Source organism: Abramis brama, assembly GCF_963993115.1.
Source record: "Abramis brama genome assembly, chromosome: 25".
Lineage (NCBI taxonomy): Eukaryota > Metazoa > Chordata > Actinopteri > Cypriniformes > Leuciscidae > Abramis > Abramis brama.
This window is the reverse complement of record NC_139987.1, coordinates 12896826-12910545: the sequence shown is the minus strand read 5'-3', so window position 1 is coordinate 12910545 and position 13720 is coordinate 12896826.

Sequence of the window (13720 nt, the reverse complement as noted above, 5' to 3'; positions counted from 1 at the left end):
ACCTTGATGAGGTTGATATCAGTAGGCTATGCAATGAACACTGATCGAATGCGTTATTCTCTACATTTCATTTCGACTTTTTTTCTTGAAACACAACGACTTTATTCTCGAAATTTAACGAGTTTATTCTCATGATTGCTTCGACTTTTTTTCTCGAAATTTAACAAGTTTTTTCTCGAAACACAACGACTTTATTCTCGAAATGTAATGAGTTTAATCTCAAGATTGTATTTCGACTTTTTTCTCGAAATTTAACAAGTTTTTTCTCGAAACACAACGACTTTATTCTCGATATTTAATGAGTTTATTCTCAAGATTGTATTTCGACTTTTTTTCTCGAAATTTAACGAGTTTAATCTCGCATTATAATGACTTTAATCTCGAAATGGTTTTATTTTTTTATTATTGCCTGGCCCTAATCCTCTTCCGTACACATGAGATAGCAATAGCAAACTACAATGATCCAATCAATTCCCGATGAAGAAAATCAAGTCCCCGCCCTACATTTTTTTTCTTTTTTGAGAAGCCTTTTCCACTCAGATACATCACAATAGGCTATGCATCTCAAGAACTATTCAAGAATTTCCGTTCCATGCCAACTTTAATGGTTACTATGGTATTTTTTTCTAATGAACAACACTGGCACATTCTTTTTTTATAAGAATTAAATTTCAAAATATTATTTTTATTTAAGCTCCATCCACACACAGAATAGAATAAGCATATTTTAAGCCGATACATCAACATCTCTCATCATTGGGGTGGGGGAACGGATTTCGACATCTGATCTATTTGCCGTCGGATTCTGTTCCCCCTATGTTTCTTACACAATGAGGCTCTAATATTTATCACATGGAAGGCTCTTACTACCATCAATAGCCTAGTGGTCAGTTCCCTGGCAACATTTTTTTAGCTTTGGGCGACCCGAGTTCAAGTCCCGGTTCGTCAAACTTTCTTATACTTTCCTATCATAATAAAAAGCAAAAAAATATATTCTTTAAACTGATGCAAGTTAAGCTCCATCCACACACAAAAATAAAATCAGCATTTTTTAAGCCATTACATCAACACCTCTCATAATGGGAGTGGGGGAACGGAATCCGACAGCTGTTTTTGTTGCCGTCGGATTCTGTTCCCCCTATATTTCTGACACACTGAGGCTCTAATATTTATCAAATTGATGCTTTTTAAGCTCCATCCACACAAAATAGAATAAGCATATTTTAAGCCGATACATCAACATCTGGGGGAACGGATTTCGACAGCTGAACTATTTGCCATCGGATTCTGTTTCCCCTATGTTTCTTACACAATGAGGTTCTAATATTTATCACATTGCGTCTATTTGCTAGCCTCAATATCCTAGTGGTCAGCTCCCTGATGATATTTTTTTTTTTAGCTTTGGGCGACCCGAGTTCAAGTCCCGGGTCGTCAAACTTTCTTATACTTTCCTATCATAATAAAAGGCAAAAAAATATATTCTTTAAACTGATGCAAGTTAAGCTCCATCCACACACAAAAATAAAATCAGCATTTTTTAAGCCATTACATCAACACCTCTCATAATGGGAGTGGGGGAACGGATTTCGAAAGCTGTTTTTTTTTGCCGTCGGATTCTGTTCCCCCTATATTTCTGACACACTGAGGTTCTAATATTTATCAAATTGATGCTTTTTAAGCTCCATCCACACACAAAATAGAATAAGCATATTTTAAGCCGATACATCAACATCTGGGGGAACGGATTTCGACAGCTGAACTATTTGCCATCGGATTCTGTTCCCCCTATGTTTCTTACACAATGAGGTTCTAATATTTATCACATTGCATCTATTTGCTAGCCTCAATATCCTAGTGGTCAGTTCCCTGATGATATTTTTTTTTTAGCTTTGGGCGACCCGAGTTCAAGTCCCGGGTCGTCAAACTTTCTTATACTTTCCTATCATAATAAAAGGCAAAAAAATATATTCTTTAAACTGATGCAAGTTAAGCTCCATCCACACACAAAAATAAAATCAGCATTTTTTAAGCCATTACATCAACACCTCTCATAATGGGAGTGGGGGAACGGATTTCGAAAGCTGTTTTTTTTGCCGTCGGATTCTGTTCCCCCTATATTTCTGACACACTGAGGTTCTAATATTTATCACATTGCAACAAGTTACCAGACCTACTAGCCTAGTGGTCAGTGCACTGTCATGCACCTTTTTTCAGCTTATTGCGACCTGAGTTCAAGTCCCGGGTCGTCGAACTTTCTTGATACTGTACTGTCCTATCATAATAAAAGGCAAAAAAATGTATTCTTTAAACTGATGCAAGTTAAGCTCCATCCACACACAAAAATAAAATCAGCATTTTTTAAGCCATTACATCAACACCTCTCATAATGGGAGTGGGGGAACGGATTTCGACAGCTGTTTTTTTTGCCGTCGGATTCTGTTCCCCCTATATTTCTGACACACTGAGGTTCTAATATTTATCAAATTGATGCTTTTTAAGCTCCATCCACACACAAAATAGAATAAGCATATTTTAAGCCGATACATCAACATCTCTCATCATTGGGGTGGGGGAACGGATTTCGACAGCTGAATTATTTGCCGTCGGATTCTGTTCCCACTATGTTTCTTACACAATGTGGTTCTAATATTTATCACATTGCACTTAATTAGAAGGTCTAGTAGCCTAGTGGTCAGTGCACTAACATACATTTTTTTCAGCTTATTGTGACCCGAGTTCAAGTCCCGGGTCGTCAAACTTTCTTATACTTTCCTATCATAATAAAAAGCAAAAATATATATTCTTTAAACTGATGCAAGTTAAGCTCCATCCACACACAAAAATAAAATCAGCATTTTTTAAGCCATTACATCAACACCTCTCATAATGGGAGTGGGGGAACGGATTCCGACAGCTGTTTTTTTTGCCGTCGGATTCTGTTCCCACTATGTTTCTGACACACTGAGGTTCTAATATTTATCAAATTGATGCTTTTTAAGCTCCATCCACACACAAAATAGAATAAGCATATTTTAAGCCGATACATCAACATCTGGGGGAACGGATTTCGACAGCTGAACTATTTGCCATCGGAATCTGTTCCCCCTATGTTTCTTACACAATGAGGTTCTAATATTTATCACATTGCGTCTTTTTGCTAGCCTCAATATCCTAGTGGTCAGCTCCCTGATGATATTTTTTTTTTTAGCTTTGGGCGACCCGAGTTCAAGTCCCGGGTCGTCAAACTTTCTTATACTTTCCTATCATAATAAAAGGCAAAAAAATATATTCTTTAAACTGATGCAAGTTAAGCTCCATCCACACACAAAAATAAAATCAGCATTTTTTAAGCCATTACATCAACACCTCTCATAATGGGAGTGGGGGAACGGATTTCGAAAGCTGTTTTTTTTGCCGTCGGATTCTGTTCCCCCTATATTTCTGACACACTGAGGTTCTAATATTTATCAAATTGATGCTTTTTAAGCTCCATCCACACACAAAATAGAATAAGCATATTTTAAGCCGATACATCAACATCTCTCATCATTGGGGTGGGGGAACGGATTTCGACAGCTGAATTATTTGCCGTCGGATTCTGTTCCCACTATGTTTCTTACACAATGTGGTTCTAATATTTATCACATTGCACTTAATTAGAAGGTCTAGTAGCCTAGTGGTCAGTGCACTAATATGCATTTTTTTCAGCTTATTGTGACCCGAGTTCAAGTCCCGGGTCGTCAAACTTTCTTATACTTTCCTATCATAATAAAAGGCAAAAAAAATATATTCTTTAAACTGATGCAAGTTAAGCTCCATCCACACACAAAAATAAAATCAGCATTTTTTAAGCCATTACATCAACACCTCTCATAATGGGAGTGGGGGAACGGATTTCGACAGCTGTTTTTTTTGCCGTCGGATTCTGTTCCCCCTATGTTTCTTACACAATGAGGTTCTAATATTTATCACATTGCACTTAATTAGAAGGTCTAGTAGCCTAGTGTTCAGTGCACTAATTTGCATTTTTTTCAGCTTATTGTGACCCGAGTTCAAGTCCCGGGTCGTCAAACTTTCTTATACTTTCCTATCATAATAAAAAGCAAAAAAATATATTCTTTAAACTGATGCAAGTTAAGCTCCATCCACACACAAAAATAAAATCAGCATTTTTTAAGCCATTACATAAACACCTCTCATAATGGGAGTGGGGGAACGGATTCCGACAGCTGTTTTTTTTGCCGTCGGATTCTGTTCCCCCTATATTTCTGACACACTGAGGTTCTAATATTTATCAAATTGATGCTTTTTAAGCTCCATCCACACACAAAATAGAATAAGCATATTTTAAGCCGATACATCAACATCTCTCATCATTGGGGTGGGGGAACGGATTTCGACAGCTGAATTATTTGCCGTCGGATTCTGTTCCCACTATGTTTCTTACACAATGAGGTTCTAATATTTATCACATTACACTTAAATAGAAGGTCTAGTAGCCTAGTGGTCAGTGCACTAACATGAATTTTTTTCAGCTTATTGCGACCCGAGTTCAAGTCCCGGGTCGTCGAACTTTCTTGATACTGTACTGTCCTATCATAATAAAAGGCTTAAAAAGCTCCATCCACACACAAAAATAAAATCAGCATTTTTTAAGCCATTACATCAACACCTCTCATAATGGGAGTGGGGGAACGGATTTCGACAGCTGTTTTTTTTGCCGTCGGATTCTGTTCCCCTATATTTCTGACACACTGAGGTTCTAAAATTTATCAAATTGATGCTTTTTAAGCTCCATCCACACAAAATAGAATAAGCATATTTTAAGCCGATACATCAACATCTCTCATCATTGGGGTGGGGGAACGGATTTCGACAGCTGAACTATTTGCCGTCGGATTCTGTTCCCCCTATGTTTCTTACACAATGAGGTTCTAATATTTATCACATTGCAGCAAATTACCAGATCTACTAGCCTAGTGGTCAGTGCACTGTCATGCACTTTTTTTCAGCTTATTGCGACCCGAGTTCAAGTCCCGGGTCGTCGAACTTTCTTGATACTGTACTGTCCTATCATAATAAAAGGCAAAAAAATATATTCTTTAAACTGATGCAAGTTAAGCTCCATCCACACACAAAAATAAAATCAGCATTTTTTAAGCCATTACATCAACACCTCTCATAATGGGAGTGGGGGAACGGATTCCGACAGCTGTTTTTTTTGCCGTCAGATTCTGTTCCCCCTATATTTCTGACACACTGAGGTTCTAATATTTATCAAATTGATGCTTTTTAAGCTCCATCCACACACAAAATAGAATAAGCATATTTTAAGCCGATACATCAACATCTCTCATCATTGGGGTGGGGGAACGGATTTCGACAGCTGAACTATTTGCCATCGGATTCTGTTCCCCCTATGTTTCTTACACAATGAGGTTCTAATATTTATCACATTGCATCTATTTGCTAGCCTCAATATCCTAGTGGTCAGTTCCCTGATGATATTTTTTTTTTTAGCTTTGGGCGACCCGAGTTCAAGTCCCGGGTCGTCAAACTTTCTTATACTTTCCTATCATAATAAAAGGCAAAAAAATATATTCTTTAAACTGATGCAAGTTAAGCTCCATCCACACACAAAAATAAAATCAGCATTTTTTTAAGCCGATACATCAACATCTCTCATCATTGGGGTGGGGGAACGGATTTCGACAGCTGAACTATTTGCCGTCGGATTCTGTTCCCCCTATGTTTCTTACACAATGAGGTTCTAATATTTATCACATTGCAGCAAGTTACCAGACCTACTAGCCTAGTGGTCAGTGCACTGTCATGCACTTTTTTCAGCTTATTGCGACCTGAGTTCAAGTCCCGGGTCATCGAACTTTCTTGATACTGTACTGTCCTATCATAATAAAAGGCAAAAAAATATATTCTTTAAACTGCTGCAAGTTAAGCTCCATCCACACACAAAAATAAAATCAGCATTTTTTAAGCCTTTACATCAACACCTCTCATAATGGGAGCGGGGGAACGGATTCCGACAGCTGTTTTTTTTTCCGTCGGATTCTGTTCCCCCTATATTTCTGACACACTGAGGTTCTAATATTTATCAAATTGATGCTTTTTAAGCTCCATCCACACACAAAATAGAATAAGCATATTTTAAGCCGATACATCAACATCTCTCATCATTGGGGTGGGGGAACGGATTTCGACAGCTGAATTATTTGCCATCGGATTCTGTTCCCACTATGTTTCTTACACAATGAGGTTCTAATATTTATCACATTACACTTAAATAGAGGGTCTAGTAGCCTAGTGGTCAGTGCACTAACATGAATTTTTTTCAGCTTATTGCGACCCGAGTTCAAGTCCCGGGTCGTCGAACTTTCTTGATACTGTACTGTCCTATCATAATAAAAGGCAAAAAAATATATTCTTTAAACTGATGCAAGTTAAGCTCCATCCACACACAAAAATAAAATCAGCATTTTTTAAGCCATTACATCAACACCTCTCATAATGGGAGTGGGGGAACGGATTTCGAAAGCTGTTTTTTTTGCCGTCGGATTCTGTTCCCCCTATATTTCTGACACACTGAGGTTCTAATATTTATCAAATTGATGCTTTTTAAGCTCCATCCACACACAAAATAGAATAAGCATATTTTAAGCCGATACATCAACATCTCTCATCATTGGGGTGGGGGAACGGATTTCGACAGCTGAACTATTTGCCATCGGATTCTGTTCCCCCTATGTTTCTTACACAATGAGGTTCTAATATTTATCACATTGCATCTATTTGCTAGCCTCAATATCCTAGTGGTCAGTTCCCTGATGATATTTTTTTTTTTAGCTTTGGGCAACCCGAGTTCAAGTCCCGGGTCGTCAAACTTTCTTATACTTTCCTATCATAATAAAAGGCAAAAAAATATATTCTTTAAACTGATGCAAGTCAAGCTCCATCCACACACTAAAATAAAATCAGCATTTTTTAAGCCATTACATCAACACCTCTCATAATGGGAGTGGGGGAACGGATTTCGACAGCTGTTTTTTTTGCCGTCGGATTCTGTTCCCCTATATTTCTGACACACTGAGGTTCTAAAATTTATCAAATTGATGCTTTTTAAGCTCCATCCACACAAAATAGAATAAGCATATTTTAAGCCGATACATCAACATCTCTCATCATTGGGGTGGGGGAACGGATTTCGACAGCTGAACTATTTGCCGTCGGATTCTGTTCCCCCTATGTTTCTTACACAATGAGGTTCTAATATTTATCACATTGCAGCAAATTACCAGATCTACTAGCCTAGTGGTCAGTGCACTGTCATGCACTTTTTTTCAGCTTATTGCGACCCGAGTTCAAGTCCCGGGTCGTCGAACTTTCTTGATACTGTACTGTCCTATCATAATAAAAGGCAAAAAAATATATTCTTTAAACTGATGCAAGTTAAGCTCCATCCACACACAAAAATAAAATCAGCATTTTTTAAGCCATTACATCAACACCTCTCATAATGGGAGTGGGGGAACGGATTCCGACAGCTGTTTTTTTTGCCGTCAGATTCTGTTCCCCCTATATTTCTGACACACTGAGGTTCTAATATTTATCAAATTGATGCTTTTTAAGCTCCATCCACACACAAAATAGAATAAGCATATTTTAAGCCGATACATCAACATCTCTCATCATTGGGGTGGGGGAACGGATTTCGACAGCTGAACTATTTGCCATCGGATTCTGTTCCCCCTATGTTTCTTACACAATGAGGTTCTAATATTTATCACATTGCATCTATTTGCTAGCCTCAATATCCTAGTGGTCAGTTCCCTGATGATATTTTTTTTTTTAGCTTTGGGCGACCCGAGTTCAAGTCCCGGGTCGTCAAACTTTCTTATACTTTCCTATCATAATAAAAGGCAAAAAAATATATTCTTTAAACTGATGCAAGTTAAGATCCATCCACACACAAAAATAAAATCAGCATTTTTTAAGCCATTACATCAACACCTCTCATAATGGGAGTGGGGGAACGGATTTCGACAGCTAAACTATTTGCCGTCGGATTCTGTTCCCCCTATGTTTCTTACACAATGAGGTTCTAATATTTATCACATTGCAACAAATTGCCAGATTTATTAGCCTAGTGGTCAGTGCACTGTCGTGCACTTTTTTTCAGCTTATTGCGACCCGAGTTCAAGTCCCGGGTCGTCGAACTTTCTTGATACTGTACTGTCCTATCATAATAAAAGGCAAAAAAATATATTCTTTAAACTGATGCAAGTTAAGCTCCATCCACACACAAAAATAAAATCAGCATTTTTTAAGCCATTACATCAACACCTCTCATAATGGGAGTGGGGGAACGGATTCCGACAGCTGTTTTTTTTTGCCGTCGGATTCTGTTCCCCCTATATTTCTGACACACTGAGGTTCTAATAGTTATCAAATTGATGCTTTTTAAGCTCCATCCACACACAAAATAAATTAAGGATATTTTAAGCCGATACATCAACATCTCTCATCATTGGGGTGGGGGAACGGATTTCGACAGCTGAACTATTTGCCATCGGATTCTGTTCCCCCTATGTTTCTTACACAATGAGGTTCTAATATTTATCACATTGCACTTAAATAGAAGGTTTAGTAGCCTAGTGGTCAGTGCACTAACATGCATTTTTTTCAGCTTATTGTGACCCGAGTTCAAGTCCCGGGTCGTCAAACTTTCTTATACTTTCCTATCATAATAAAAAGCAAAAAAATATATTCTTTAAACTGATGCAAGTTAAGCTCCATCCACACACAAGAATAAAATCAGCATTTTTTTAAGCCATTACATCAACACCTCTCATAATGGGAGTGGGGGAACGGATTCCGACAGCTGTTTTTTTTGCCGTCGGATTCTGTTCCCCCTATATTTCTGACACACTGAGGTTCTAATATTTATCAAATTGATGTTGTTTAAGCTCCATCCACACACAGAATAGAATAAGCATATTTTAAGCCGATACATCAACATCTCTCATCATTGGGGTGGGGGAACGGATTTCGACAGCTGAACTATTTGCCGTCGGATTCTGTTCCCCCTATGTTTCTTACACAATGAGGTACTAATATTTATCACATTGAAAATAATTTTTATACCCAATATCCTAGTGGTTAGTGCATTGACATTCATTGTTTATCAGCTTATTGCGACCTGAGTTCAAGTCCCGGGTTGTTATACTTTCATATCATAATAAAAGGCAAACAAATATATATATTTTTAAAGTGTCTATTCATGAGGAGAAGGAAATTAAATATACTGAAATAACACAATACGTTTTTTAATTTATTAATTGGCCATCAATCATTCACATACATTTTTAAGGAGACAAAGTTTTAATAGTTTGAAAAAGAAAATATCTTTATAAGGCAAAGTGAATGCTCATATAGAAAACTAAACAAATAAAATAGAAATTCATTACGTGATTTGTATTTTTAAACTGATTATTAGGCCTAAACTGTTTTTATAAGTTAGATAATAAAACAGTTATACAAATTTAAGCAAACAAGAATTGAAGGGCTTTATGTTATTAATCACATACTGTACAATACATTTTTGAAGATTTGTTTTTTATCATCCAGCATACAAAATACTGTGCAATGATTTTGTATGTTTAATCATTCTGTGTTCTACAGAACAAAGAATGTCATGCAGGTTTGGAATGACATGGGATTCAATGATGGCAGAAGTTTCTTTTTTAAGCTATCCCTTTAATAATATAAAGGGATAGTTTTCATATATATATATTGTACAGTATTTTTACATTATCTATCTATCTATTTCATGTCAAGCTTTTTAGGCTTATTGTGCTTTTATAATCGCTGGACATTGAAAACTTTCCACATCCTTTTTTCAAATCTCCTGCTATTTATGATTCTCCACTATTCAGCTTCTCCACTATTTCAGCCAGAATGATGTTTTTGCTGACTACAGGTCTTGGAGTGAAGGTCTGTCTGCATTGGGGGCAGCTGTAGACTCCCTTCTAATCATCTTGATCCCAGCAGTCTGTAATAAAGATCATACTGGATGTCCACAGGGAAGGGCCACTGGATCCTTCAGGAGATCCAGACATAGGCCTACTGGACAGCAAAACCGGTCCGGAGCCACTGAAATACTGGCTTCTGCCATTTCACCATGTGCACTGTCACAGATAACTACTGGACAACCGCTTTACCTGTCTCCTGGTTTTGTTTTTGATCAAATGAAACTCTGTAAGTATGAAGTCATCCAGTAGGGGGCGGATTGTAGGGAGAGTGGGACACAACGTAACGCGGGGCTAGTTGTTACACACTTGTTTTAAATACTTCCGCTCATTTTTAAGCATAATTTTTCTCCACACAAATCTGTGATTTGGAACAACAAATATATTACATTTAAAAATAAATCTTTATTTTACAGAAACTGGTACAATAATGGTATAATTTTGGTCAGACAGTTATTTAAGAATAATGGACATCTTTTTAATTACTGCGAATTCCTTAACTATTATAAGATCCCTGTATATAGCGGCTAAAGAGTTTGCAGTAGTATTTGATGCCATTCCTAGTGGCCTTATTCAACTTTTATCAGGCAATGTATCTTCTGAAGCTATCCTAATCAGTTAAGTATTGATGGTGTGAAAATTATAGATAAAAAAATGAATAACTTTTATATTAGAGAATTATGTAGAATTACTTTATTGCCTAAATGCAAACCTTTTTGGAACTCAATGTATAATCAGATTGATTGTAAAGAGGTCTGGAACTTACCCAGTAAATACTGTCTGACCAATAAAGTTAAAGAAATTACATATAAGATTATTCACTTGATTTATCCAGTGAGACAAGTAGTCTCAAGATTTTTTAGAGACATGGAAACTACATGCAACTTTTGTAATACAGAAGAAGAATCAATAAAACATTTATTCTTTGAATGTGTATTTACCCAACTGTTTTGGATTGATGTTGAATATCTGATATTTAAATTCACAAAATTTAAGATTCTACTATCTGGTAAAGATATATTTTTGTTATACAAAAATAAGAGTGTGGAGCAAAAATTTGTTGTTAACTTAATAATTATGTATGGAAAATACCATCAGAAATGGACAAATAATAAACCTAACATTATATTATTTAAAATTGAGCTTAAACATTATATTGAAGCCCTAAAAGATGCAAGAAATAAAAAAGCGAAACGGATGTATAAAATTTTTGAATCCTTTTCTTTGTAATTTTTTATTTTTTTCCCCTGTGTTAATTTTTTATTTTATTTTATTTTTATTGTTTCTTTGATGCTATTATGAATGTAATAGATAATAATACATTGTATATATCCTCTGTATATGTATGTTGTTATGCAAAAAAAAAAAAAAAAAAAAAATGTTTTAAATACTTCCACACATGCTAGCATGACGAAACTTGGTGTATTTACTAGTTGCCATATCAACACTATATAGAGAAAAAATAAATATTTGTTTTTACTTAAGTTAATTTTTCATCTCTATTTTTTGTGTTTATTTAAAATTAGACAAATCTGATATTATTTTAATCTCCAATATGTTATTTAACGGTTGATATAGTTCTTTAATGCTTCGCTAACTAGCAGAAGACACTAGCCGGGTTTAAATCCCAGTTGTGCAGGTGGGGCATGTTGTCACACTGCGTTACAATGTGCCCCTATAAGAAATATGCTATTCTATTCTATACTTTTATGAATTCAATTGAGAAAACATGAGAAAAGGGTGAATAAAGACTGAGAGTCAATGTTCAGAAATTACTAATTATTAATATGTTTTGAACTATGTTGTATAGCTGTGTTTTCTATACATTTTTTATTACAGTAATCTATTCATAATCAAGTAAATGTGTTTTTATTCTGAAAATGCACATTTTAAGTTTTTATGAATAATTATTAAAAACAGATAATGTGTATTTATTCTAAAAAATACTGTCTAATTATAATTACTAGACTAGAATAATAGAGAAGACAATAAATGTACAGTATATGAGAACATTCATCATGATTATGAGCAATGAAAACTAAATTATAACGATGTGAATGAATGAATGAATGAATGAATGAATGAATGAATGAATGAATGAATGAATGAATGAATGAGCAAATTAATGAATGCTGGCTGGACTCAATCTTGTGTCCCAGTGAGAGCATCACATCTTTGACAGAATACAGAAAGCAAACTATCATACAGAAAGCAAACTACTGCTGTGTCATGTCTCTGACAACACTGAATATGACTATGCCATTAAAGCCTATGAAATAAAATATAATTGCTAAAGAGACATTGAAGATAAGAGAAAGGGAGAGAGAAGAGAAAACCAAATGTGTTTTGAAGCACAAGCAAAGTGTCATGTGCAGCTGTAATTCCTCAATTGTCCAGTAGTGGGAGGAATGAGTACATACACTTCAGACAAAGCTTTACGACAGCTGTCTGTGAAGACTTCTCAAACAACAGTCACAATTTATATATTAAGAAGAATTGAGCATGAGCAAAGATGGCCGAGTTAAAATCTGGGGATAATAAAGCCGCCAAGCAAGTGCCATTGAGATGAACAGGAATGTTAACGGGTAGTTTTCTCTCAGGATGTGTCAGTCTGGTTGACTAAACAGTAGGCCTACTACTGCTGCTGCTAGTCGACATTGGAAATAATAGTTGTATATTATTTTATATATCTGGAATGGAAAACAAAATAATTTCTTTTGACCTAAGACTTGTCATGTCTTCATGTTCTCATGTGTTCGTAGTCAAACTCAAAAATTAGTTTATTTTTAATTATTAAAAAAATATTAATAATTAAAAAGTTAATAATTGTATTTTATTGAGAAAATATTTTAGTTTGTCTTGAATATTTTTTTATTTTATTAGATCAGATAGCATAGATTTTATTATTTTGTGGTGCTAATGGGGTTTTCATAGATTTGTGACCTTAAAATGTAAAAATGTATATTGTAAACAATATTTGATATTAATTTTCTTAATATTTGTAATAATTGAGATTTGTAAAAAAAGGACAAAAAAAATTATGGGTGGCACCAGAATTATTTATTTTATATATACTATTTATATAATGGTTTATCTAATCATAAATGCACAGGCTTTAATGTATTTCAGTTTATTATTCAAATTCTTACACTGACCCTCAAAAAAGCAATTGAAATGCAATTATGGATATTCAAGACATACCATTTTATGCTTAAACCCTGTTGAAAACTCCAGTAGCTGTGTTTTGGAACATGATAGCTGCGGTTTCTAGCTGGTCATTAGCTGGTGCAAGCTGATCGTTAACTGGTTGTCCAGCTACCATGCTCTAAAATTCATCTTGACCACTTTAAACTGGTATAACCATTTTGTATTTTGTTTATTGTTTTTCCAAGATGGTATACCAGTTTGTACCAGCTAATGATTAGTTTGAATTAGCTAATGACCAACTAGAAACTATAGCTACCATATTACAGTGAGCCGTTTCAGATGGATTCTTCCGGCAACGAAGGGCTTCCCATAAATTTCATGGGTGTGTGAATCCCTGAAGGCTGTCATCATGGCTCATGACTGGTCATCTTAAATTTCTCTGCTGTCACATAATAACGAGGGACCACACAGAACTTTCCTGTTGAGAATCATTTGAGGACTCTAGCGAGGACATTTGTGTCCCTGAGACT